The sequence below is a fragment of the Melanerpes formicivorus genome, unplaced genomic scaffold (assembly GCF_026170545.1).
Source record: "Melanerpes formicivorus ecotype bairdi unplaced genomic scaffold, bMelFor1.0.p_v2 SCAF_6, whole genome shotgun sequence".
Classification (NCBI taxonomy): Eukaryota; Metazoa; Chordata; class Aves; order Piciformes; family Picidae; genus Melanerpes; species Melanerpes formicivorus.
In genome coordinates this window covers 21,215,607-21,241,709 of record NW_027142358.1, presented here as the reverse complement: position 1 = coordinate 21,241,709, position 26,103 = coordinate 21,215,607, and the positions used below count along the sequence as shown (strand labels likewise).

At 40.3% G+C, this 26,103-nt stretch overlaps 1 long non-coding RNA gene across 1 annotated transcript; it reads left to right on the top strand.

Moving 5' to 3' along the window:
- The first annotated feature begins 1,556 nt into the window (after positions 1–1,556).
- On the top strand, positions 1,557–25,027 carry LOC137441976 (uncharacterized). Its single transcript, XR_010987551.1, has 3 exons — positions 1,557–1,709; positions 8,260–8,492; positions 24,827–25,027. It is a non-coding gene; the product is annotated as an uncharacterized lncRNA (long non-coding RNA).
- The last annotated feature ends 1,076 nt before the right edge of the window (positions 25,028–26,103 follow it).

Below are 26,103 nucleotides of genomic sequence, written 5' to 3'. Positions count from 1 at the left end.
TGCTATTTGGAGGGATTAATCTGTGGCACTCAATCCTGAAAGTAGTCAAGTCTGGGAGAAAAGGTTGTAACTGAACTTTGTCTTGATCTTAGTTTCTCCGACATGCAGAGCTGACCTCATTTACACGGTCCATGGGAAACACAGGCGAACTCTTGTTTCGGTCATGAGGGAGAGGGAGAGACTTGGTTCTCTTTGAACATTCCCATGTTGTGAAATTAAAGGCACAAATGAGGCCAAAATATCAAAAGTGAGGCAATTTATTAACAGAAGGAGAGAGAGAGCAGGAAAGGAATTATATCACCCCCTCCTCCGCCAGTCCCAAGATGATTTGTGTCCAAGGAAGGGTGCTGCTGCATCCTTGTTGGCTTGTGCTGTCCACCCTGGAGGAGGGAAGGGAGAGATACTAAAGTCCAAGTCCTTCTCTGAGCAGCCTCCAACATGTGGTATCTTCAGTAAGATGTCTTTTCTCTTTTCCAGTTCTTTTCTTCTTACAGCAGGCAAAACTTAGGGCATGGCTTTGCTGGTGGTGGTAGAGAGAGAGTTCCTGGATGGGTTCCTGGACTGCTTCCAGGCTGAATGTTCATGGTGATGGTTTTTCTCTGTCTGAGCTGCTAAGACTCAGTGTCTTTTATTCAGTTAATCACAGCTCCCTTGGCCCAATGTGACTGCCAGGTGTGCTATCAGTAGCCAGAGCTATCCCATCAGACAGGTCAATAATAACAATCTTGTCTTTTGTTGGACATTCCGGAGGGTCTTTTCACCATCCCCTCCTGGGCAGCTGTTAACTGGGTGAGGAGCAAAGGTGATTTTATCTTTGTTTATTCGTATCAAGAAAGACAAAATTTAGCCTCTTACAACTCTACAACTCAGTGGATAATACTACTTCTAAGAAGGGTTTATCAGTTTGTGTCAATGCAATTTTAATTCAATGCACTTTTAAAAAAACCAACAACCACCACCAACAACAACAAAACCAACCACCCCATCCCAACCCATAGTAAATAAGAAAATAAAGTTCAAATATATTTCTGTGTTCTTACACAGGTTTAGGAAATGTTTCAACCATATGTTGCAATTAGTTGGACAACGTTGCCCATTTTGTAGTCCCTCTCTAGCCATTGCAACATCTTCTGGGGAAGCCACAGGCTCTGCACGGTATGTTAAAAGTGATGTTTCCATGTTTTTATTCCTGCTGGAGAAGCCAGAATTAGGGTTGAGTTAATTTTGTAGCTGCCCTGAAAAAAAAATCTTCTAAGGGTCTGCAAATACCTTCTTAAGTTTGAGGGCATTCTCTGTTACACATTAGGGAAAAATTTTTAGAGCTGAGGTTATAGTCCCTTGCCTGGTTTCCCTCTATGTTAGGGTTAATATTAAAGTTGTGTTTACAACAGAAACTGAAAACAGGCAAAGTTTAATTTCTCCATCTACTGCAGGAAATTGCTCATAATTTTTGATAGTCATTTAGTCTTGCTATAAGGTCACATACTCCAGCCAAACTAGAACTTAAACATCTATACTTAGGGCAAGTAGCAGACAATATTTTAACTTTAACAGGTATTTCTTGTTCAGAATCTTCAACAGGGTTTAAGACAGAGGTGTGGCTGGGTTCTGAAAGATGTGAGCTGACACACATGAAGGACTGTTCTGCAGGATAAGTGTCCTTGTCTGAAGGATCCCAGAAAATGGGTGCATTTCCTCAGTTTAAGGAGGTAAGTGTTTTCGATTAGTTACTTAGTTGTGGACTGCAGATTTAGTGAGCTGTGTTAAAAACCAAGGCCTGATCACCCCTTCAATGGCAGAGTAGATGCTACTCTTGTGGCTCATGGGGGCTGCTTGGGTAGGATTTGTCACAGTAATGGTCCACCATTATTTTTTTGGGGTTTTTGAGATCCTGTGAAAAATAGGGCTGGAAACAAACATCCAAACACTGACAAGGTCCAGTCAGTAGCAGACATTACACTATTTGTCATCCTTGGAGGAAGAAAACCCCAGTACATTACAGCATTATTGTATTGAAAGGCTTAATAGGCTTTAGGTTTCAAAAGCTTCCAAGTAGTTTACCAGATTAAAATTCATCAAGAAATACATTTGATGGTAGTCCAAAAGGCACTTTCATAATTTGTTCTTTCTCTGGGAACATAATTGAACATAAAGTAAAAAAATCCAGTTGATAATAACCTGGATAAAAAATCCCGGTTGATAGGATAAAGTTTGGTGTGGTTTTTTGGTGTTTGGGGCTTTTTGTTTGTTTGTTTTGGGGTTTGTTATTTTTTGTTTGGGGTTTTCTTGTGGGTTTTTGTGTGTGTGTGTGTGTGTTTGGGGTTTTTTTTTTTTGTTGTTGTTGTTGTTTTTTTCTCTAATGGGAAAAGAACAGAAATAATCGTAAAATGACTTGGCAAGTGTCTGGGGACAGGGCTGCTGCCCAAGGTATGGTATTTTCAAGCAGTAAATAGCAGCAGGGAAATAAGCAGTCTCCTTCAGTGTCCCATTGACTTACAGGCTGTATCTGTCCAGGAGCAGAAAATCAGATTGTACTGTATGGAAAAGGGAGTACAAGGGCTTTGAGAGGAGTCATGATACAAGGAGGTGCACTGAGTTGACAAGTTTTCCTGACAACCTCCAGCAGGCATTAAAGCTGCCATGCCTTCATAGACATCTAAGAGGAATGTGAAGCCCCAGAGAGGCTGTCTGTGAGTTCAGGCATTATGACATGAAGATGAGAAATACAAAAAACAGTAGAGATGCTGGAGGTCTATTTTCCTAATCAAACAGATGCAAATGAGGTAAGCAGTAGGACTGCAAACACTGTTTTGACTATTGAAAATTAATATATTTAGCATATAGATTTCAGCTTACATAAGCATGTTGTATTTAATGCAGGATTTTATTAAAAGTCCATTATCTCTCTTTATGTGTTAGACAACTTAGTGGTGGAGGTTAGGTCTTTGCCTCACTGGTGGACTTTGTTGTGACACCTAACAAGGGTATAATCTACCTCCTGGCCTGGATGAAATACGCTGTCTCTGCAACATGAACAGCTGAACGTCTCATGCTTGGCCTTACCCACTGTGTGTCAGCATGAAATTTTCTACTAACTCATCATTCATTTATAGCAATTAAAGGGCCATTCCTGCAGAATACACTGAGAGGTTAGCAAGTATTGCAGATAAGTGAAGGTGGCCACTGAGACAGCAACATCTTCAGGTGCTATGAAGCTGCAACAGAAGAGAACCCTCAGTTGTCTCCTATGAATAGCAAAGGTGGCACCCAGAAGGTCAGTGACTCAATAGACCAGGGCTTGCTTGCTGTGGTCTTTCCAGCAATATCTGGGAAAGTCAGCAGGATGCAATGGCAGTAGCTAAGCTGGTCTTTGTGCATAAATGGGCTAGCAGTTGTAGGTGATGTGAATAGAGTGGCATATTACCATGCAGCAGCCTGCTTCACTACTGGCATTTTAGGACTCCTCTTTGGTGTTTCACTAGCTTTTAGCTAGCTTGTCATTAATTCCTGGTTGGACACTTGCAATCCACAGCTGTTTCATGTTGCAATTGAATCTAAAAATTAGTATTTCAAATGAGTGAATGAAAAGTTGCCTTCTGACCGGCAAGTAGCTCACATTTTAGCTTCATGTCCAAGCTTCCAGTCACTCATCACGTGTGATGCATCACATGCACTGATTCCTGAAAACTCTCTGTAGCTCTTATCTCTACAGTAAAAGTTGACACATGTCATACCACACCCAGTTCTTCAGGGTTATGCCAGGAAATAGTAAAAATTAATTTTCTAGTTTCTACTTCCAGGACAGTGTTAAGCCATGTCTGTCAGGTGTACGGACATCCCATCCTTGAGTTCCTGCAATGGGTGACAACCACAGAACAATTTGATTTGTCATCATTGCTGGCTGGCACAGAGTTGGGTTTGGAGCAGGGCAGCCTTCTAGGGTCCTTTCCCAACTGAGATGTCTTACAGGCCTACCACCTGGTCCTGGTAATTAACGTTCATCTCTTTGTTGCATGATGGTTTCTGCCACTAACTTTGCCTAACAGTGTCTTTATCATTCCCTAATCCCTACACGAAACTTTGTCTCAAATGAGTAGTTCCAGCACAGGACTCTCATAAGCATCTTCTCACATCACCCAAGATACCAAGGAACAAAGTTTTTGTTGCGGGAAGGCAATATGTAACACAAAAAGATATGCGCAATAATTGCGCATATTCTAAACCAAATACCTGCAAGAAATGCACTGACAGTATCCTGTCACCCATGTTTATGTGAATGAAGTATGACTCTTGACTTGCAGATGCTGTTTGAATATATACCTTTGCAATATATTTGGTAATTCATGAAGGGCTGGAGCTCAAATACATTTTCACATTTGAAGACTATAAGGGACTTTTCTCTGGGGTGGAAAACAAAATTAGGCACTTGAGAGCAGAGCAGACTGTCAGCCACGCAGAGACATTGCTCAGGAGTGACTAGTTTTGAAGCAAGGGATTTGCTTATTATTTTCATTAAGCTCAACTGTATTTATTGTGACTCTAAGAAATTGACAACGTGTGACAAATGTATGTCTGTGCAGATTTGGACAGGAAAATTGATAAGGTCTTCTATCCCTGTATCAAAGTCTTCAAAACCACTGGAATTAATCAAACCAAAAACAATCACAGAACTTTATGACAAAATAACATTTTATTTTGTTTTGTTTTGTCTTTCTTTTAATAGACCTGACATCTCTCAACATTTTTAGCACTGGTCCTTAAATGTATTTAAAATTACTTTAAATGTCACGTACCACCAGTATAGAAGGGATGATTTCTAGTGAGACACAAGGATTGGACCACTCTTGATTTGTATTAATTGTATTTACTGTAGGGAAAGGAGTTTCTTTCATAGAAAGAATATTTCAATTTGTTCTGTTGTTTGGATGTCTGTCTTTTTTTTTTTTTCTTCTTTTTCTTTTCCTTCATCTAGTGAGTAGGTTAAAAAGTAAAAAGACAGAATTCTACCCAGGAGGCAAACTCTCCCCAGGCAGAATATATATTTTAAAATGACTGCCGTCAGTGTGATGTGGTAATAGACCTTCATCCCTAATGCAAGTGCTGGCAGCAACCGGGGTATTTGAGGCATCATTTACTAGTATAAATCTGAGGATGACTTTTTGTAGCAATCTGAGTTCAATTCAAATCATAATCAGCTATTCACTAGCAATTTTCAGATATGAGTCAAGCTAATTTCAAGACAATCAGCCTCAGATAGTTTCATTGAATAGCCCTGGAGATGATGTTTATGTTGATGTCCATTAGTATCCCAGCTGACACTAATGTGCACTCTGCAAAAAGGAAAACAAAACAAAAACCATATTCACACACACAAACCCAAACCCACAAAAACCCACTTCTCTAAAATGAAGAACATCAAAAAGGCTGCAATCCTGTAGCACAGAAAATGTTGCAAGTGTTCCCTACAGGAGACCTATACCTAGGGCTGCTCTGTAAAAGGAGGAAATGGGTCATTTAGCATACTTACCCTGATTTGAAAGTGTAGCTTAGTTTCTGTTCAGCAACAAACGTCAAAACATTTTGTCTGTGTGAAAGTCATTGAAACCAAAGCCATGGCGGAATACAGGCCCTACAGTGTGTTTGCTACTTTTTGCAAGAGCTTTTAGATTCAAACCACACACAACCTTCCTGCCATGCATTTCTGGTAGGTAAAGGAGTCTAAAAAGGCACTTGATTGTTGTTTTTTTTTTTTTTCTTTACATATTTTCTTCTTTTTTAACCATTACTTGAATTTCTTTTCCCTTTACAGACTATAGACTTAGTATACATAACAACCCATTTGCAGAAAAATATAAAATAATAGAATTACCAGGGTTGGAAGGGAGCTCAAGGGACATCTAGTTCCAGTCCCACCACCATGGGCAAGGACACTTCCCAGGTTGCCTAGAGCCACATCCAGTCTGGCCTTAAAACTTCCAGGGATGGGTCTTTCACCACCTCTTTGGGCAACCTGTTCCAGTGTCTTACCACCCTTATGGTGAAGAACTTCTTCCTTATATCCCTCTGAAGATAGAGGGATGCCTCTTCAAATCACACAGCCAAAGTGAGATGTTGTGAGGCTAAAGTGAACAACTTAACCTTGCAAGCAGCTTTTCTTTATGAAAACACTATGTCAGTCCATCAGTTTATGAGCAGAAATTGTATGGGTAAAGGCTGTCTGTGGCACTGCTGAACAGAGGTATATTGTGTCATCCATTTCAGAGGGGGAACCCTGAAGTCTGTTTCTGGAAGCAATGTGGTATGTGACAGGTCGTTGCAACATTAACTTCACTAAGAAGCATTTCTTTCATTTTGCTGTTCTGGTTATCAAATACAGCTTTGGAGCAATTGTCTTTGCTTACTTGGTTTTCTGTGTGCCATTAACAAGAAATTCATCATCGTCATCTGCCTGAGAGCTTCTGAGAGAAACATCTCAGTGCCTTGGTGTCAGAGACATGCAAGGTCTTTCTCTCTTGCATAAGAAGCTGTGGCAGTCTCATCACTTCCTTGTTATGGAGGAACATGCTGGTCCTGCAGCATGAAAGAGCAGCTCTTGCAAAACCTGATAGGGAGCACACAGAAAGACAGAGACAGAAGTCTTATATTAAAAGATGTTGCTGCTTGATCAAGTTAGAAAACAGTAAGCCTGGAAAAAAAATGCAGATTAAAAATAATAATTTTTTTTAAATCTCATTTCAAATCAGTCTCCACTTAAGCAGACTGAAGTGAACACAGAAAAAAGAAAATTAAAAAAGTCAGCCCCAGTCTATTGGCCAAGTGGATATTCAGTGCTTCATACTAAGCAAGACCAGTCAGGGACCACTTACTTACATTGATAAGATCCCCTCTCAGCCTCTTCTCCAGACTAAGCCCCAGGTTTTTCAGTCTCTCTTCATAAGACAGGTGTTCAAGTCTCACAATCATCCTTGTAGCTTTCCGTTGGAGTCTCCCTGTCTCTCTTGAACTGGCACAGTATTCCAGGTGGGGTCTCATCAGGGTGGAGTAGAGAAGGAGGAGAAATCCCTAGATACATAAAATATAATTATGTAGTCTTGATACAATTCTCAATTATGTGAGTCTATATATCTTTGAGGTATATTTCTAAATATTTAAATGAACAGAGCATATTATTAATTATTCTGAGATATTTATAAAATATACAAATCAGATACATTTATACACACACACATACAAAAGATGTGTACAGAAGAAGAGAGAGGCCATTGTGTTCTATTTGGTATATTAATTGATAATTATCATGGATAAAAAGTAAGCTCTTCCATGCACAGGTCATTCCATAATTGGCTTCAAGGAAGTATATTGCCAGAATAATAAAGACTGAATAACAGCAGGCAAAAATTGCTGTGGATTACTGGGCACAGATTATCTTTGTGTCATTCTGGTATACAATTGAAATGCTCTGACATTGCAAATGTCTTAAGGCAGGTCCAAAAGAAAGCTTTGAATAAGAGCCTTTTTCAGGCAGCTCCTAACACCCCCAACCACAGCGGAGAGGTGGGGGGGAGGGGGAAGTCACACAGTATCACAGTATAACTAAGGCTGGAAATGACCTCGAGGATCATCCAAGTGCAATTGTTTTGAATGCCATTTCTTGCCTTTTTTTATCAGCTGATTCACTAGCTGGAAAGGCAGACACAGATGCTATTTGCCTGGGAACATGGAAGGATTATCAGACTTAATGCGCATTTGAGAGGAAGCCACTGCTACCTGAGACAGCTCCCAGCAGTGAGCAGCAGCCGATCCCAAAAGACTTTCTGCTCACTGATGGGAAGTGTGTGTGAAGGTAGTGCCAGTGTGAGCAGCCCAGAGAGTGCTCTAAAACATCTTTCCATACAGATTTTTCATAGTAAAAGCCAGCTGAATAAATATTCATGAGAAGCAAATACAAAAGGTATTTGTGCAAAATGAATACATTTTCAAAGGGCTGTAAAATATTCATAAGAAATATTGTTAGCATGAACTTAGAATAGGGGCCCAAGTCTGGAATTTACTGCCACATTTCTTCAGCTTTAAACATATGGTTGCAGTCAGATTACAGATCCACAAATTCCTGAGACAAGCCTAGGTCTTCAGCAGCCCGGATACACGAATACATCTGAGAAATCAGGTCACTGGGGCTGAGATGAAACTTGGAAGTGTGATTGTTGTTTCAATGTCTGTGTAGATGATCTATTGATATATTCCACCATTTCTTTGCAGGGTCACAGAACACCAGCAATGGAGACTCACTGGTAATAGTGCCTCCTATAAAGTTGTAGCAACTGCATTTTTGTGGACCCTGATGCCTCCTCTTTCAGCACACTGGCACTGGGGCTCTCTGTGCTGTCCAGGCTTTGGCGGCTTTCACTGATTGAAGCCATGGATGTGCAGCTATACCTGACAGCTGTCTTCTCACCTCAGCAGAGATAGAAAAGCAGCCCACGGGAAGTCAGGTAAGCACAAAGACAAACCATTCTGTGCTTCATCTGGCTTTGTTTTTCTTTTGTCTGTGTTTCATGAGATCAACCTACCATAACATTTTAAATATACTTTCCATTGTCCTTGTTTTTTCATTTGGTTGGTTGGTTGGGATGTTTGAAAACCTTGGTTTGCATTTAATAGCAAGTTAGACTCTTAAATGGCTTGAATCTGCTCTCAGCAATCTCAAGAAGTTTGCAAGGGTCAGATATAAGATAGGGCTAACAGAAGGGAAATCTTTTGAGTGTTTCTGCATGCATGATCTGAATCAGGCAATCTTCTGACCTGAAAATGCCCAGAAGAAGGGAGACTATTGCAAATGGGTACCCATATGCTTGTTCTGTACTTTGAAGTTTGCAAGTGTAGCAGACCATATGGACCTCTGATCCAGCCTCATGGAGATATTCTGCTGGAAGCTTTTACAATTGGTGTCAGCCTTGACAAGAATGATATAAGTTAGGTGTTGCAATGGATTGAAGTCAGCCATTCAATGAAAGAAATGTGGAATTCTCCTGAATAAGTAGATGAAATGGAAGAGTATGAAAACAGTCTTTCTATTAAAATGAGAATATAGCCCCATATTTAAACAATTCAACAATACACATATAGCCCAAACCTAACAGTAAAAGAGGAATGCACTATCAGTTTGGTTGCAGAGGTACTGAATGCTCATACCTCTGGCATCCTTTCAGAATTATGTTTTAGAACAATTAAGATTTACTAAGCATTGTTTGTTTGAGATGAACAATGGCTTCCTCTCTGTAGCTGGTTACTGAGGAGAAAGTATTTGTTCCAAAGACAAGGAATCAATATCCATTCCATTGAATGTTGATTTATCTTCATTTTAGAGTCTTATGTCTTTGAAAATGATGAAATGTGTGTGTGTGCATGTGTGTAATATACCTAGTAAAGCTTCCATCTGGATCAGCATTACTAAATGGTGCTTTCTAGTTATAACAACAGCAGAGGCCAGAGAGATTTTCTGTCTCAGGCTGATATGTGCAATGTCTCAGATGCACATGTGTGATACATGGGCAGTATACCTGGGAGGGTCTGAGGAATAGTTTAAAGAAAAAGAAGACTGTGCCTTTAACACAGTCCCTGACTGAGGTGTCAGGATCACCTGATAAGCAAGATGCCCAAGAAAAACTGGGAAATAAAACAAAAGTAAATGCCAATGCTGGCTGTCACAGCCCAGCTGCTCCTGAACTGCAAGGAGGGATGGGGACAGAGTAATCAGTTGGCTTTCCAGGGGCAGCTCCCGGTCTCATTGCCATGATTTGGCTGTGTGGCTGAAGTGTGGATGAGAAGTTAGACCTGCACTATCATCTTGCAGTGATGATCTGAGATTTAAAAACCTCCAAATCCTCTGTAGTACTTAACAGTATCACAAAGCAACCTGATAATACACCTTCCTGAAAGACGTAGGCTTGGAGTAGTCTTAATATTCTTAAATTTATTCATGTGCCAGATGGTCACCCAAATACCTGAGCTGGTACCAGGAAAAGTCTACAACAAATTCAGTTTTCTCTAGGCTGAAGCCTCAACTTCATGTGCTCCTGGAGTAACTGGGAAAGCAGTACCCAGAGACACAACGGTCTCATATGTGCTTTCATTAGCACCCACTCATCTACAGCCATATGGCAACTTATTTTGACATGTGCTGTAAACAAAATTACAGAAGTCTAAGTAATACTGAAAAAGAAAGCAGAATAGTCGCAGCTGTTTCTCAGTCCAACTTAGAGTTGTAATTATTCCTCTTTCTCATCATTACAATTGAATCTGATCATCTGCCCTTACAGGGAGTTTAATCGCTTTCTATTTTTTTTTTTCCTTCTTTCTTTTCTTTTTTTTTTTCTTCTTTTCTTTTCCTTCCTTTTTTTTTCTTCTTTTTTTTTTTCCTTCTTTTTTTTTCCTTCTTTTTTTTTTCCTTCTTTTTTTTCCTTCTTTTTTTTCCTTCTTTTTTTTCCTTCTTTTTTTCCTTCTTTTTTTCCTTCTTTTTTTCCTTCTTTTTTTTCCTTCTTTTTTTTCCTTCTTTTTTTTCCTTCTTTTTTTTCCTTCTTTTTTTTCCTTCTTTTTTTTTCCTTCTTTTTTTTCCTTCTTTTTTTTTTTTCCTTCTTATTTTTTCTTCCTATTTTCTTCTTCTTCTTCTTTTTTTTTTCCCCCCAAAGTATAGAAGTGAAAAACCATTTGATAATAATGGGTGAATCACAGAGTATTTGCATTGGGTGAGTTGAGTGCTGCTATGGATGGCAACTCAGCTGGGCTTCTATGATAGTAAAGAAATTGAATTTTCAGTAAAACCAGAGTCCTTGCAGAGTGAAGTGTGGAGTCCATGGGAAATCAGCTTTTCCTGGTAAGGAAAAAAGTAGTGAAAAGCAATTTCCAACTGAGACTTTCCTCTCTCCAACTCCTGATGAACTTTGGAGTTAGGTGTCGTGTTTCTTTGAACCTGTTACTCAAAAAACCATGGCTGTAAAGCAGCAGTAGTTTCAAACATTAGTCAAATCACATTTGAAAGAGAATTGTTTTTCCTTTGGAGACGACTTGTCTTGTGCAGAAGAACACATAGGCTCAAGGCCTCATTCAACCTTTTTTCTAAACTTGCATTTGCTCTAGTAATGACATATCCCACTAGGAGGTAAAAAAGACAAAAATGTCCCAGGTAAAACTTTTACTCTTTACCAGAGAATCTTTGTTGAGAAAATTAAAGGTATGACAAAAATACCTTCCCCAAGGGCTTATTGCCATGATTTATCTAATATAGCTATATTAAAAAGAAAATATATATATATATATTCAAACATAAAATTTTATACAGAAGGGATAATTTACAAAAGATTTGGTTTGCTGAATTTCAAAATATAGTACAATTATGGAAACAAATCTTCACAATTCAAAGTGCATTTATGGGCTTTCTGCTGTCCAGCACCAATATTGTGCCATCTCTTCATTTTGCATGCCAAAGAAGTTATCACTGGATAGGGTTATTAAAGTAAAACTTATATTGGCCATATTTTTCCTATTTATATCAAACATGATGTGAAAATGAAAAGGCGTCATGAAGCTTCCATTCCTTAGAGAAAACTTTAAATTATGGAGGCAACACATTTTTGCAATGTGTTGACCCAAAAGACCTGGGAGAAAAAGGTTTAAACCAAAGAGGTGGAAGAAGGGTGAGAGGAGTGTGGAATGACGTTGTCAATTAAACCCTGGGTTAGGGAATGCAAAATGGCATCACCTGCCTCTTTCTGACACCCACATAAGAACACAGGGCTGAGAAATATAACAAATTCAAACTTGGGGAAGTGAGAAACTTAAAAGAGTAGATTTAAAGGGACAGCTTTGTCAAAGGTGCTATTTTAAAGAGGAAATAAGAAAAAATAATAAACTATTTTGGCTGTGGTTCATGTTTGATGTTCATCCAAAGTGATTATTCCTGGTTTCTGAGCCAGTAAGCTGCTTGCCTAAGAGGTGGTCATTCTTCCTACCCTATTTTATTATTTCCTTTCCCTCCCACAACACCAAGTTCTTTAAAAAAACCCCAAAAAATCTTTGGAGGAGTGAGTGCCTCATCTTTAAGCAGTTTTTACAAGTGGAATGATTAGAGGTACACAGAGAAATTAAGGACTTGGGTAGGAAGACAGAGTGACTTTTTGTTTTTTTTCTGTGTGCCATGTCACATAAACTGTTGCACAATCTCAGACTTGCATTGTGATTGTACTTCTCGCTAAAAGCCGACAGTGTTTCTTGTGGGATGAGGGTAAATCTCCTTTGGAAGCACCTAGTTATGCTCCATGTGAAGTTGGCCAATGGACTTTAGAAAGCAATTAAATGACCAACAGGCTGGGAGTTCCTGGGTGCCATTTGGATCCACTGGCCACTCAAGCCATTCTCAAAATGAGATGGGCAATTAGCACTTTTTTTTTTTTCAACTTTTTTTCACTTTTTTTTCTTGGGTCCTAACTATCAGACTAATTTTGTATTCTGGGTAAGAAAATGTGTCTATGAGTTAACATTTGGTATTTACTGGGTATGCACAGATGATTAAGGACAGGAGATGGGCACAGGGTAGCAGCTCTATGATAAAACTCCACAAGTAAGGTAACTCTAACCTTAGAAAGTCATGAATTGTGCTGATAATGATGAAAAACAAGAGGCCTGGCTGGGTGCCTGGATGACCAGACCTTTTGCCAGTTGGGTGATCACTGCCAGTGAGGAACATCAGAGCTCAGGGAGAGCACAACAAAGCTACACGAGTTTGTGAAAATCCCTATCCTCAGAGAGAAGGGAAAAAAATATAATAATAATTACAGATAGAATGTAGTTTGTTCCAGCAGCATTGGCTTCCAAAATTAAAATAGGCTTCTTCTACTGCAATAAAATCCCACCACAGTAATAGCAATAGTAAAAAAATATAAAATCCCTAGGCTGCTTTTCTTTTTCTGAAGTGAATGTAATGATTTGTAAAGTGAGAGACTCAGAGCAGAGCCATGAGACAAGCACAGTGTAGGCAGATGCCCCACAAACCTCCCTGCACCCCATTACACAAATATCTTCCACAAACAGGGCTCCTGCAGCCCTGCCCCACTGTTGCCCATTACACCAGCCTGAGCTTTCCACAGCCCAGGCACAGCTTGCTGCTGCCTGTTGTCAACAGCCCAGTTGCTAACTGTGCTCAAGCAAAGTACATTTACAGCAACATATTGATGATTATAGCTAAGGAAAAGCAGTTTGCCCCTCAGGAGGTGCATAAGGCACAGTAACCTCACTGAGCAGCTCCGGAAGCACAAGGTTACTGCACTAGCTTAATATGCAACCCAGCACTGTGTATTTTCATACTTAATATGCAGATCTAATTGCTTGCCTGCATTTTGATTACCTTCTCTTCCTGGAATTTGCTCTTGTGTGGCTAAGCCTAGTGAACTTCAAAGCATGAACTTGGTGGCTCTTTTTTCTTTTTATTTCTGCAGTTTGTTATTGAGACCAATGTCAAAACTCTTTGTAAGGTGCAGGACCAATTTTATAGACGTAGTCTAAAAAATAACCCAAATCCGTTACCATTCAGTTATCATCTTTTTTTAACCTCAGGACCTTTACTTTTGCTGAACTGGAAGGTTACACATTTGGTCTGGTGACAATTAATGCTCCAACATTTAGTCTCCTGCCAGCAGTGTCCTCAGTCCTGCCTACCTAATACTAGCACCAAGAATGGCTCATAAGTAATTCCTTTTAAAAGGAAGGCTGTTCTTCATTTCTGCCTGTAAATGTGCAGAAATTTGATTAACTGCTTCACTGTCTTAAACTACTAAACCCACCCCCCACAAAGGCATGTTCCTGACAGTGCCCTCCTTTTCTCCCTCTCTTCCAGTTTTTTTCTTTTTCCATTGTCCATCTCCTCAGAAATAATATGCAGGAAATTTGTTTGCTTTCTTTTTTTTTTGGTGTAGTGAATGTCTACTTTAAATGCCACCTTGTTTAAAGATAAGAAAAATAGCCACAGAGCAAACTAATGTCCCTTTCCAAATATAAAATAAAAGCTGTCTTATTTTAGCCTTTGAGGCAGCTCATGTGTCATTTTCATCATTTCTCTCTCTCTCAATGACTGAGCAGCAGTGAGAGGAGGCGAGAGAAAACTTTTCTTCTCTTTTTTTTTTGTTTCCCCTAGAAAATACATATTCAGAGCTTTCTCTAACCTGATTTCTTTCTACATTAAATCATCCACAGCCAAGGCTAAAATGAAACCTCAGTGATGTGGTACTTTCATCAATTTTCAGTAAAATATATATCAGTGATTAAACTAGTAGAGCACCATCAGCAATGTGAAACATGAAGGCTGCAATAGTTAATATTGTAGATAATCTACAGCACATGGCAGCAAACTAAGGGGAGTAGGGCTTCCAGTGATGGTTCAGAGCACACAGTTCAGCTAGAAACTAACCACCCCTTCACCCTGACAGTGAAGGGGAAGAACCAGTGCAAGAATTGATTCTGGGCAGTAGTGGAGTAATTTGTTATCTAAGTCATGCAGGGCCTAACTGCAGCTCAACAGAAAATGTCCCAGTGACTCCATGGGCACTAGACTTTTTCAGTTTCCTAGACTAAAAGGATTTTTTTTTTCTCCTTATTTCTTGATGTCCTCCAGCAAGCAGGTACCAACACAAGATGAGCTTTGAGCCTCTGCTCTTGAGACTCAAGAGAAGGGGTATGGTTAGTAAGTCAAGAGAGGTTCTTCTCCCTCTCTGCTCTGCCTTGGTGATGCTGCATCTGGAATGTTGTGCTCAGTTCTGGGCCCCTCAGTTCAAGAAGGAGCTCAGAGAACTGCTTACAAGAGTCCAGCGCAGAGCCACAAAAATGATTAAGGGAGTGTAACGTCTTCCATACAAGGAGAGACTGAGAGAGCTGGGACTCTTTAGGTTAAAGAAGTTGAGACTAAGGGGTGACCTCATTCATGTTTATGTAAAGGGTGAGTGCCAAGAGGATGGAGCCAGGCTCTTCTTGGTGCTGCCTGATGACAGGACAAGGGGCAATGGGTGAAAGTTGAGACATAGGAAGTTCCATGCAGACACGAAGAAAAATTTTTTTCCCTGTGAGGGTGACAGAACACCGGAACAGGCTGCCCCAGGGAGTTGTGGAGTCTCCCTCACTGGAGATATTCAAAACTCACCTGGATGTGTTCCTGTGTGATCTGGTATAAGTGATCCTGCTCTGGCAGGGAGTTGGACTAGATGATATTTCAAGGTACCTTCTAGCCCCTAACATTTTGTGATTGTGTGATTAATTTCCCCAAAATGACAAATAATACTTTCACAGCACTGTAGCATGTGTGGCAAGTATTTGAGGACACAGTCTCAAGCTCAACCAGGGGAGGTTCAGACTGGATGTTAGGATGAAATTCTACACAGAGAGAGTGATTGCCCATTGGAATGTGCTGCCCCGTGAGGTGGTGGAGTCACCATCATTGGAGGTGTTTAGGAGGAGACTTGATGGGGTGCTTGGTTTAGTTGATTAGGTGGTGTTGGATGATGGGTTGGATGTGATGATCTTGAAGGTCTCTTCCAACCTGGTTTATTCTATTCTATTGCCTCAGTGAATGCAGGAGGTAATTAATTCTGACTGCTGTTTGTTTTTTCATATGTGATTTAGTTAGTATTGAGAGAGCAGAAACATCTGAGTTGCATAGTCGTAACAAAACTTTCTGTTTCTTTAATATTTTACTTTCACTTAATATTCACCTTTCAGTGTGTAAATATAATCTGCTGAATTTCTCTAAACCTATCACTACCCCAAGAGAAGAATTCATGAACATGTCCAATAAATACTCATGAAATCCATTCTCCCCTCTTCTCAGCTGCAGTTATTCAGGGAATCTGCTAGCTGATGTCCATTATAGTGGTGCTATTTGTCTTTTGGGACTTTTGGTTGTTGATTAGAAGTTGCAAGCGTAACGAGTGAGCACAGATGTAAACGACATGGTTGCTCTGTGCCGGCGGGTTTGTGTACCAGCTTGAGATCTGGCGTCATGCACTGTAGTAAAGTAGCAATGCTGCTTTAGCCCAAGTGGTGTGTGTAACTCTTCCCTCTTAGCCCTGGCATCAAGCCTATTGCTTACCCTAGTAGTTAACACAGCTATTCACTGTTATAACCCCATCTCCTGCTTCTTCCTTAGTCTTCATTCCCAAGCACCAGTCTGATGTGTCCCTGAGCTTCTTGCTTGAACCCTTGGCCCATTTTACCATCAGCCCTTCACAAGATTCTTCTCACAAACCATCTTCCTTCACAATCCTGCCCTTAAAAATGAAACTTATGCTTCTGACAAAGATACTGATTTTGCTGAAGAGCTGGAATAAATTCTTATTCTTATAGCATGCAGATACCAATTAGCACTGGTGTTTCATGCGAATGCTTGAAAGTTTGATAGATCTATTAATAGCACAAAATCAGGAATCTGATTTCTGAATATCCTAAAGTTCAGTTCCAATTTTGTTCGACTAACTGGTTTTCTATTTAAAATCATCATGCATATGTTTCTGTTAAACTGTGTTTCTTGGTCATGATGTTAAGTGCAAATTTGTTCAGTAGATAGTCTGGATTAAATAGGGAATGCAGCATACCTCCAGTTCTGCTGCTGACTGTGCTCACAATTAATGCAAGATCCCAACGCACTGAGGAAAATGTCACTCCATTTAAAATAAATAAATAAATAAATAAATCTCCTGAGTGAAAAAAAAGAGAAACAATTCAAAATCAAGAATTTCTAACAAGATCTTTGCCGTACTCCAATACCAAACACAGAAGACAGTCTTCATTCAAGAACTGCAGATTAACCTCCTAATTTGTTACTTCTTTCATGGGTCTTACTATAACCTCCTCATCAGCCTAAACTGGGTGAGCCCCAGCCTTTGGTACAGGGCTGCACTAGGACAGGAACAATATAGAGATACATAAAAGTAAGTCTGCAGATCCCTTGCATTCACAATCCTGGTCCTGATTTACCACAGCAGTCAGTGGTTTCCTACATGTTTTATGAGTGCTACATTTAAAGTTTCCCAGTTATACTGAATGGGTAGTTAAGTAGCACCATAGCTTTGATGTATTCCTCCAAATTCTCTTCTCACGCTCTGGTCCAACACACTGAAAGTGCATCCACGCCTTCCCTTGTATGCTAACTGCAATGAACCCTATGCCAAGTAGTCTGCACAAAGATTTAATGGGGAATAATTTATTTCTTACATAGTCTCAAACTAATCTGTTTATACTATTCCATTTATTCAAGAAAATAGACCTGTGTTCACTCACCCATGCTGAATCTTTTCTCTCTCTTGTATTTACACATTCATGGTGCCTTAGGAAGTATTTTCTTCATATTTTGAAGGAGGTAGTTTTCTTTCATTTGAGAAAAAAGAAAATAGATGGCTGAATATATAATGAGAACTAAACAATATGCTAAAAAATAATAATAGCCTGTCACTTTAGGAGACTTCAAGTGCAGTGTAACTTTTCTTCAATTGTTTTTTTCCTGTAATATTTGCTGTTCACCTATTGTTTTATGAAGGTCTCATCACAATTAGAAATCCTAGTTCTCAGTGCTTAAAGCACACCATAATGTCAATGACAAAAGGGCAGTGCAAACAAACATGCTGCTTGTAGAATTATAACACTCTCTGTGTGCAGTATAATTCTTCTCATTCTGGTGATCATTTTGATATCTAATATAGTTTGCATTAAAAAAAAAAAAAAAAGAAAAAGAAAAAGGCAGCCAAACAAACCAACAAAAATCACTGCAGTGAATGTGGAATGGATCTTGTACTTCGTGTTGTATAAAGCTAGAAGTTACAGTCACCTTATGAGAGAAAACACTATGTTTCTGAAGGCTAGAATGAAGATTTAAGAGAATATCTTCAAAAATACTACACCAGAGGTGAGAAATGCCAAAAGCAAACAAATTGTTTTGTACATTCCTTAATTTATGCATCCCTGCGTGATCATTTTCACTCCCTCACTACAGACTGGATGTGCTCCTGTTCTGGACATAATGCCACAGAAACTAATAAAGACAAATGGCAATAGAAAAGAAGAAGCATAGATGGAAAAACTATGAAGGATGAGGTTTTTATATCCAAAATAGGGACCTGACTTTTAAAGATAAGTATACTCAGTATAGATCAATAACAGAGTAAATTGGATTTGATTCAGGTCTTGAATTGGATCTATGGGATTTTGATCTTGTTTAGCTAACTTCAATGTCAGTCTGAGGAAGCTGGAAGGGGCTGTTTGTGTGAGTGAGGAGCTCTAAGCCAGCTGCACCTATTGCTCTGTTTCTGTAGCCAGTACTAGTACATGGGGAAAAGTGCATGCTGGATCTTGTGGAAAAGCAGAATCCCAAAGTAATTGCAGGGTTTGTGGAACTAGGACCTTTCACAAAGAAAGTTGAAATGTGAAACGCACCACCAGGAGAAGATCTTTGCAAGACAACAACCAGGGCTATACCAGAACTAAACACAACCACTTGTGAAAAGACTGTAAGAGTCCTTTGCTCTAACTGTGGAAATATGAATTGCTCTGGTTTATTTTATTTAGGACCTTTATAAGGTGAATATGTTTCATTAACCCTGTGTGATGGGTTAACGCCCATCCTGGAAGCAGGTGGCGGAGGACTTGCAAGTGCTTTGCCCTCCCTGCAGGGAGGTTTCCCCTGGGAAACTGCATCTGTTCCACTTCCCCTCCCTGCCCAGCTAGGGTATAAATGGGAGGACACTGCAGCCATTAGCTCTCTTTTTGGCTCCTGCCTTTCCTGGACAAGAGCTACTGCAGCTGCCTTCCTGCTTCTCTGTCATGTGGTCAGGCCTGATCCTTCTCCCTGCTACATCCACAAGGACTCCAAAGGACTGGGTTTGTATTTCCTTCCCCTCACATCCTTATCCCTTACCCTTGTGAACCCTACCAGGTTTTATATACCCTAGCTGGGCAGGGAGGCGGAGTGGAACAGACTCAGTTTCCCAGGGAGAAAACACCCTGCAGAGAGGGAAAAGCATCCCCAAGCCCTCCCCCCACCTTGATTCAGGATGGGCATTAACCCATCACACTCTGAAACTGCTGTACACTGAGTTAATTCCTCTGATTAGACACATTAACTTTTGGAGCACACCAAGAATTAGAAGATCAAAATCCATGCTACTTGGGCAGTGAATTACACCTCGCTAAACCATCTACCCATGCCAATAATCCATCCAGAAGCATAACTGTCTAAACAGGCCAAATAGAAATTATTCCTTTTGAACATTGTTTAATATCCTGGTATTTAGCCATTTTTCAGGTTAAAAAAAACATAATCTACAGTAATCAAACTGTAATAATTTCAGACTCAGGTGAATATAAGGAACAGTGCAAAGGTTACTCTCCATAATAATTTTACCCTAAGATATATGTGAAAACATTTATTTTAGAGACATATATTGAAAGTAAAAAGAGACAACAATGACATTGTTATTAAAGATTCAAAGACAAGTATAAGGAAACTACAGACCAGTGATCCTCACCTCCATCCCTGGAAAAATGGCATGTCTCATTCTGGAGGTCATGTCTAGCCACTTGGAAGAGAAGATGATGATCAGGAGTAGTCAGCATGGATTTACCAAGGGGAAAGCATACTTGATTAATCTGATAGCATTCTATGATGTCACAACTGAATGGGTAGATGTAGGGAGACCAGGGGATGTAGTCTGCCTTGACCTTAGAAAGGCTTTTGACACGGTTTCCCATAACATCTTTGTGAGCAAGCTCAGGAAGTGTGGGACAGAAGGACAGTGACAGGCTCTTCATTGTTGCACCCTGTGATAGGACAAGGGGCAATGGATATAAACTACAGCACAGGAGGTTCCATCTCAACATGAGGAGGAACTTTACTGTAAGGGTCATGAAGCACTGGAAAAGGCCCCACAGAGAGGTTGTGGGGTCTCCTTTTCTGGAGACTTTCAAGACCTGTCTAGATAAGTTCTTGTATGACCTGCACTTGATTATATGGCTATGTGGTCTTGCTTTGGCAAGGGGGTTGGACGTGATAGTCTCCAGAGGTCCCCTCCAACCCCTAACATCCTGTGATCCTGTCATCCCTCATGCTATGGCCAGAGAAGTCCCTTGGGGATAGCCCATACTGGAAATCTCAGATGGGTTAAAGCTATCCTTTTTTCTGCTTTTCTATCCATACATATATATGTGTCTAAGGTGCAGAGGGAAAGGGCTGCTGCATGGGATGAGATGTTTGCTGAGCTGTTTGGAAGGCAGGGTTGTGCAATCCTGGCCTGGGAATTAAATTCTAGCACATGGGAAGGGAGTACTCAGTCCTCTGATGTGGGATGGAAAATAATGTGAAAAAAATCCCCACCAAAAACATCCAAGAGAGAGCAAAGGAAACTGGAAGTATGCAAAGCTGAATAAGCATTCTGATTCCATGAGCAGTGTGTTCAATCATACAGCATTAGAAAATTGAATAACACTCAATATGCTGAGTGCATCGAATAGAAATGCATATCAAGTTCATTCTGCAGCATTGGACATGTTATGTCACCACGTGAGGAAATGTGTTGAGCTGCATGAAGGCTGATGCCTTATGGTTTTTAAAAAGGTGAGGACAAATATTTGCTTTCAACCCAAGGCTACAGTGAATAGAATCTTTGAATAATTTGCCTTTTTGGATGTGATAATAGGACAATGTAAAAAGCTTTGAATACCATGTAATAGGAGTTACTGTAAGGTGCTAAACTATAGCTTTTGGAAGAAAATGCCATTAACCATGTACAAAACAGGTCACTGGAACTAAATGGACTGACACAATTCAAACCAAAATGCCCAGTTTCAAGTGAAGAGTACCCTTATTTGTGATGCTGCAAAAGTGTTAGCATTGCATATATCACATCACTCACAGACCTAAAAGCAGCAATCACCAGCGACCCTTTGGATAACCAGGTCTATGTTTATGGGGTAAATAAAGCATGGCACATACAAGGTCTTGGAAGGAGCCCACTGTGCAGCACCCTCCTTCTAAGATATGTAAGACAAGTGAGGGCATGCACTAGAAACCCAGCTATTGGCCCACTGAAGTTAAGGGAAATTTTTAACTGACTCCAGGAAGCTCAGAATGTCACATTGGTTTCAGGCTAAAGGCCAGAAAGATGTAAGTTAAAAGAATAATATGATAATAGCTATTCACTAAAGTCTACTGAGCCCTTGAGGCTGCAGCTATTTTGAGACATTTGGCTCGAGTTGTATCCAGTCTGAAAGACACAAAGCTCAGAGGCACAACTCCTTTAGGCAACTGTTCTGATTTGGTGTGCTGACTTTTTAATATTGCATATGGTTTAATTTGACTTCTTGATTGCAGACAGTGTTGGTTGTCTAACTTCTTAAGAGAGCTTTTGAATACTCTAAAGAAAGATTTTCACAAAGTGGTTTAAAAATATTTATCTAATTCATTGGCCCCAGCATCCTCCCACCACAAAGCTTTCAAAACACATATATGTGCATTTTTGCAATGTCTCAGAAGAGGCATGTCAGCCTTGAGGGCTGGTTCCTCACAGTGTTGAGGAGGCTGTACAACAGATGTAGGGAACTAAATCAAGCCAGTTGATCCCTGTACAGTGTCATGACTGCAAAATCTTCCATGAGGAGCAATGTAGAAAGCAGTGGTATTTGTGCATTCATCGTGCATGCTATGACAAATGACAGTTTTATGCTTAAATGCACTTGAAGGGAAGGTTAAGGTTCATCTTCCTTCTCTGTCCTAGACTTCATATATCACCTCAGGTTAAACTAAGAGCCAAATAATGCTTTAAACCACAGATTTACCTACCCTTGCCTTGTATTTCCATCTCAAGTGTAACAGCAATTCTTCCCTATCTTGTCTCCTTAGATTAAGCACACATGCCTGGAGGTATGCTTGGAGCTTGGTGCAGAGAGAATCCTGAAATCAGGCAGGGACCCAGAAAAGCAAAAGCAAAACAAACACTACATAAATCAGGCAATACATGATCTCAGTCCTAGCTCCAGTGAGAGATAGTGCTATGTTATCCCTTTGCCATTTGACAGTTTAGTACGTTAAGAACCTGTTTGAGTCTTCCTTCCACCATCTTTGCATGTTCTGAACAAATCACAGAATCACAGACTGGCAGGGTTTGGAAGGGACATCCAGAAGTCATTTAGTCTAACCATCCTTTTAATGCAAATTGCACAGCATAATGTCCAGTTAGGTTTTTAGTATCTCTGGAGAATAAACTCCACAACCTCTATGGGCAAGCCAGTTCCAGTGCTCTGTCACCCTCAAAGTAAAGAAAAACTTTTCCAGTTTGTTCCCACTGCCCTTTGTCATGTCACTGGGCACCACTGAACAGAGTCTGGCCCCTTCCCCTTGGAGCCCTGCCCTCTAGATATTTACAAGCTTTGATAAGATCACCTCATGGTCTTCTCCAGCTCCAAGCTTCTCAGCCTTGTCTTGTAAGAGAGATGCTCCAGTCCCTTTAGCATATTCATAAGTCCTCCAGTAGTTCTTTATCTCTCTGAACTAGGGAGCCCAGTATTTGACCTAGTACTCCAGGTGTGGCCCCACTAGGGCAGAGCAGAGGAAGAGGAGAACATCTTTTGAGCTGTCATGGTCCTCTTAATGCTTCCCAGGATTCCACTGGCTTTCTCTCTATCTCTCAGTTATGGTGGTCCATTGATTCCTTATCTGACAATGCTTATGCATCTTGGAAATTTTTGCAAGGGCTTAACAGAGTATAAATGTCTATGGCCCAGATAATTGAGTATCACATTTGACATATGCATCCCCATATGCAAAATATAGGTCATCCCAAGTGGAAATACATGGGATTGGAATAACAGTGATTTTTTGGAAAGATGGCATGGCCTACAGAGAAAAAGAGGAAGGAAAACTTGAAATTCAGTTTAGGGCCACCATACAGAATTAGAGAGGGAAAGCAACAGGAAAATAAATTCAGTAAAAGACAGACAACATTGGACCTCTTTGTCAGATGGGAATGTGGATTCCCATATGACCAGCTGACTGGAATGACACAGTCTGAGGGAACACCTCTGGGAAAATACTCTAAGGGGATCCTGTCAGCAGGTTGTGCCAATGCTGAGCAGCCCAGAAGAGAATCATAGAATCAATAAAGTTGGAAAAGACCTCAAGGATTGATGATCCAACCTGCCACCCAAGACCTCATGACTACTAAACCATGGATGGCTTCAAGTGCCATGTCCAGTCCCCTTTTGATCACCTTCAGGGACAGTCACTCCACCACCTCCCTGGACAGTCCATTTCAATGGCTAACAACTCTTTCTGTGAAGAACTTTCTCCTCATTTTGAGCCTAAACATCCCCTGGCACAGCTTGAGACTGTGTCTTCTTGTTCTGGTGCGGGTTGCCTGGGAGAAGAGACCAACCCCGTCCTGGCTATAACCTCCCTTCAGGTAGTTGTAGACAGCAATAAGGTCTCTCCTGAGCCTCCTCTTCTCCAGGCTAAACAAGCCAAGCTCCCTTAGCCTCTCCTTGTAGGGCTTGTGCTCGAGGCCTCTCACCTCAGCAGGCAGGCACACCTGCCCACCAGGTGTAGGTGTGGGATCAGCTGTGGTGTTATGGCATCTCCAAAATTAATCAGCAGAGGATGGAGATAAAGGTAACCTCAGTCAGTAGGAGTAGTCTACCCTGAGAGCCAAAGCTTTCTCAGCTAACTAACCAAGCACATTTAGATTTATTTTTGATTCAGACCTGCTGTAAGGAAAACATGTGTTTTATACCCCTCAGAAAAAGAACAACAGTGTAGGTTAAATGCAAGAAGAATGGCTGGGAACAGTGACACTACTTGGAGCTGCTCATTTCTCTATGGATAAAATCATTTCTGAATTTCAGTATGTGGGTTTTTTTCCATCACGGTGAAAGATAAGACGGATGCTGGGTAATGATTGCACTGAGGCTAGGCTTCAACAACATGATTGTGGGCATGATGGAAGCTATATAATGCAGAGATATTGCACATGATTTATAGGTTGTGAAAACGAAAGGGGGTTTGCAGTGCTTCGAACATTTAACTCTGTGTACTGAAAGAAAGGATTTATTTAACAGGCTGGTTGCTAAACTTTAAATGGATGGTATTATACCTTGAAAGTACCGTGCTAAGTACTGTACTATTCTTTATTCCTTGTAACTCCCATCCTAAAGAGATATTTTAGAGGCCTTGTGTGTTCATTCTGCATGCACAACTCTCAAGCAGATTTTGCTCCTTTACTGATGCAATTTCTCCACTAGTAAGGGTAGCTACATTTTGTCACAGCTAACAGAAATCAGGAGACAAAAATTACATTCATAATGAAAACCCAGCATTTGCTTCACCTAATAGTACTTACCACAAGAACAGAAGACATAAACCACAGGTATAATACTGAATAAAGCAAAATTTATTATTGCTAGAAAAGATTGTATGAAATAATCTGGGCATTGATAACCCATGTCATAATTAACTAGAGGGAAGAATTAGTATTTCCTATGGGTTTTGTCTCTGCTAAATTCCCTTAGTAGTGTAATAAAAAAATCCTGGGTGGCTCATACCCCACCTCAGTACGTGTGTCCATGTCTCCTTTTGTCTGGTTTTGTTCCACCCACCTTTCTCACACTCATACGCTACACGCCCCCTTATATTTGTCTTTTTTTATCTTCTTCCAGTCTTTTGTTCCCCTTCCTCCATTGCATCTCTTGAACATTTATTTTCTTGCTGGGAATTCTCTTGTTCCCTTCACCAGTATATTTATTTTGACAGGTATTTTCCCTCCTCCTGTGTTTCCTCAGAGATGATGGAGATGGGGACAGCCCTGATAAAATTCAAGCCTGAACTGCCTGTTGTTAGGTACAGAGAGAAAACAAACTGAAGAGAACAGGAACAGCTCCCTGACTGAAATCTCAGCCTCCACCCACCTGCACATGACCAGCTGCTGCTTGGCTAGACACTCGGGTGGGGAGGAGAGTTAGGTAAGGATGTGAGATGCCCACACAGAAGTCTAGACCTACATCTAACAGCTTTTCATAGATAAAAACTGTGAACTAACCAGGAGTATGTTCCCGGCAGAAAAAGGCACTAGTTATCCAGGTTGGGAGTTTGGAGCATTTTGAACATTTTTCAGACATATCTTTCTTCAGGCTAATTGTTTTACAATGTTCATACAGAGATCAAGGTCACTTGATGTATTGATCTATCATCCAGGGATTTGGGGGCTTGGAGTGACAATTACTACATTATGGGTATCAGCTGTGATTCCTCCCATTTACAAAAAGAAACATTAAGCCATAAGAAAACCTGAAAGAAACCAAACTCACCAGATTTGTAGGGGTCCAAATCATTCAGAGACTCTGACAGGCACCAGTTAGATTCATTCATCATACAATGCAGCCCCCATGATGCAGGATTAATCAGCCAGAACTCGGAGAATGAAGCAAGCCCGTAGAAAATCCCTACAAAGCAGAAATTGCCAACCAACCAACTTCTCTTTCGGTTCTTCAGCTCATCAATATTTCTGAGGCTTCAAGAGGTATCCCACTGTAATAAAAATGTAAAGCTATTAATACAAACCTCCATACAGAAATATTTTGTACTGATTCAACCTCCTAATCCAATAGCTTTACTTGAGTCTTGAGCAGGTATAGCTTGATTAATCTAAGTCTTATATTTTTCAGTAGAAAAACAGGAGAAAAAATTCAATTCATATGTAACTGACCTTTGAGGTCTTTGCAGAAGCCATTCCCATGGCCAGAGCCAAGAAGTACAAATATCATTGCGTATTTATGCAGGTGGTTGCTGGTGTCAAAATCCACCTATGTCCTCAAGGTGGGCCTCAGACCAGAAGATATTTATTTCACTACCCACTTCTAGCTCTGTGGTAACATGTTATTATAACAATGAATGGCAAAAAATATTCAGTCTATGATTTGCTGCTTTGTAGTGAAACAGTTAATTTTTGTGAGCTTGCCTGCATAGTGGTCATGTGGCAATTTGATAATTAATAGGATTATTACTGACTGGCTGAGGGTTAATGGCATTAC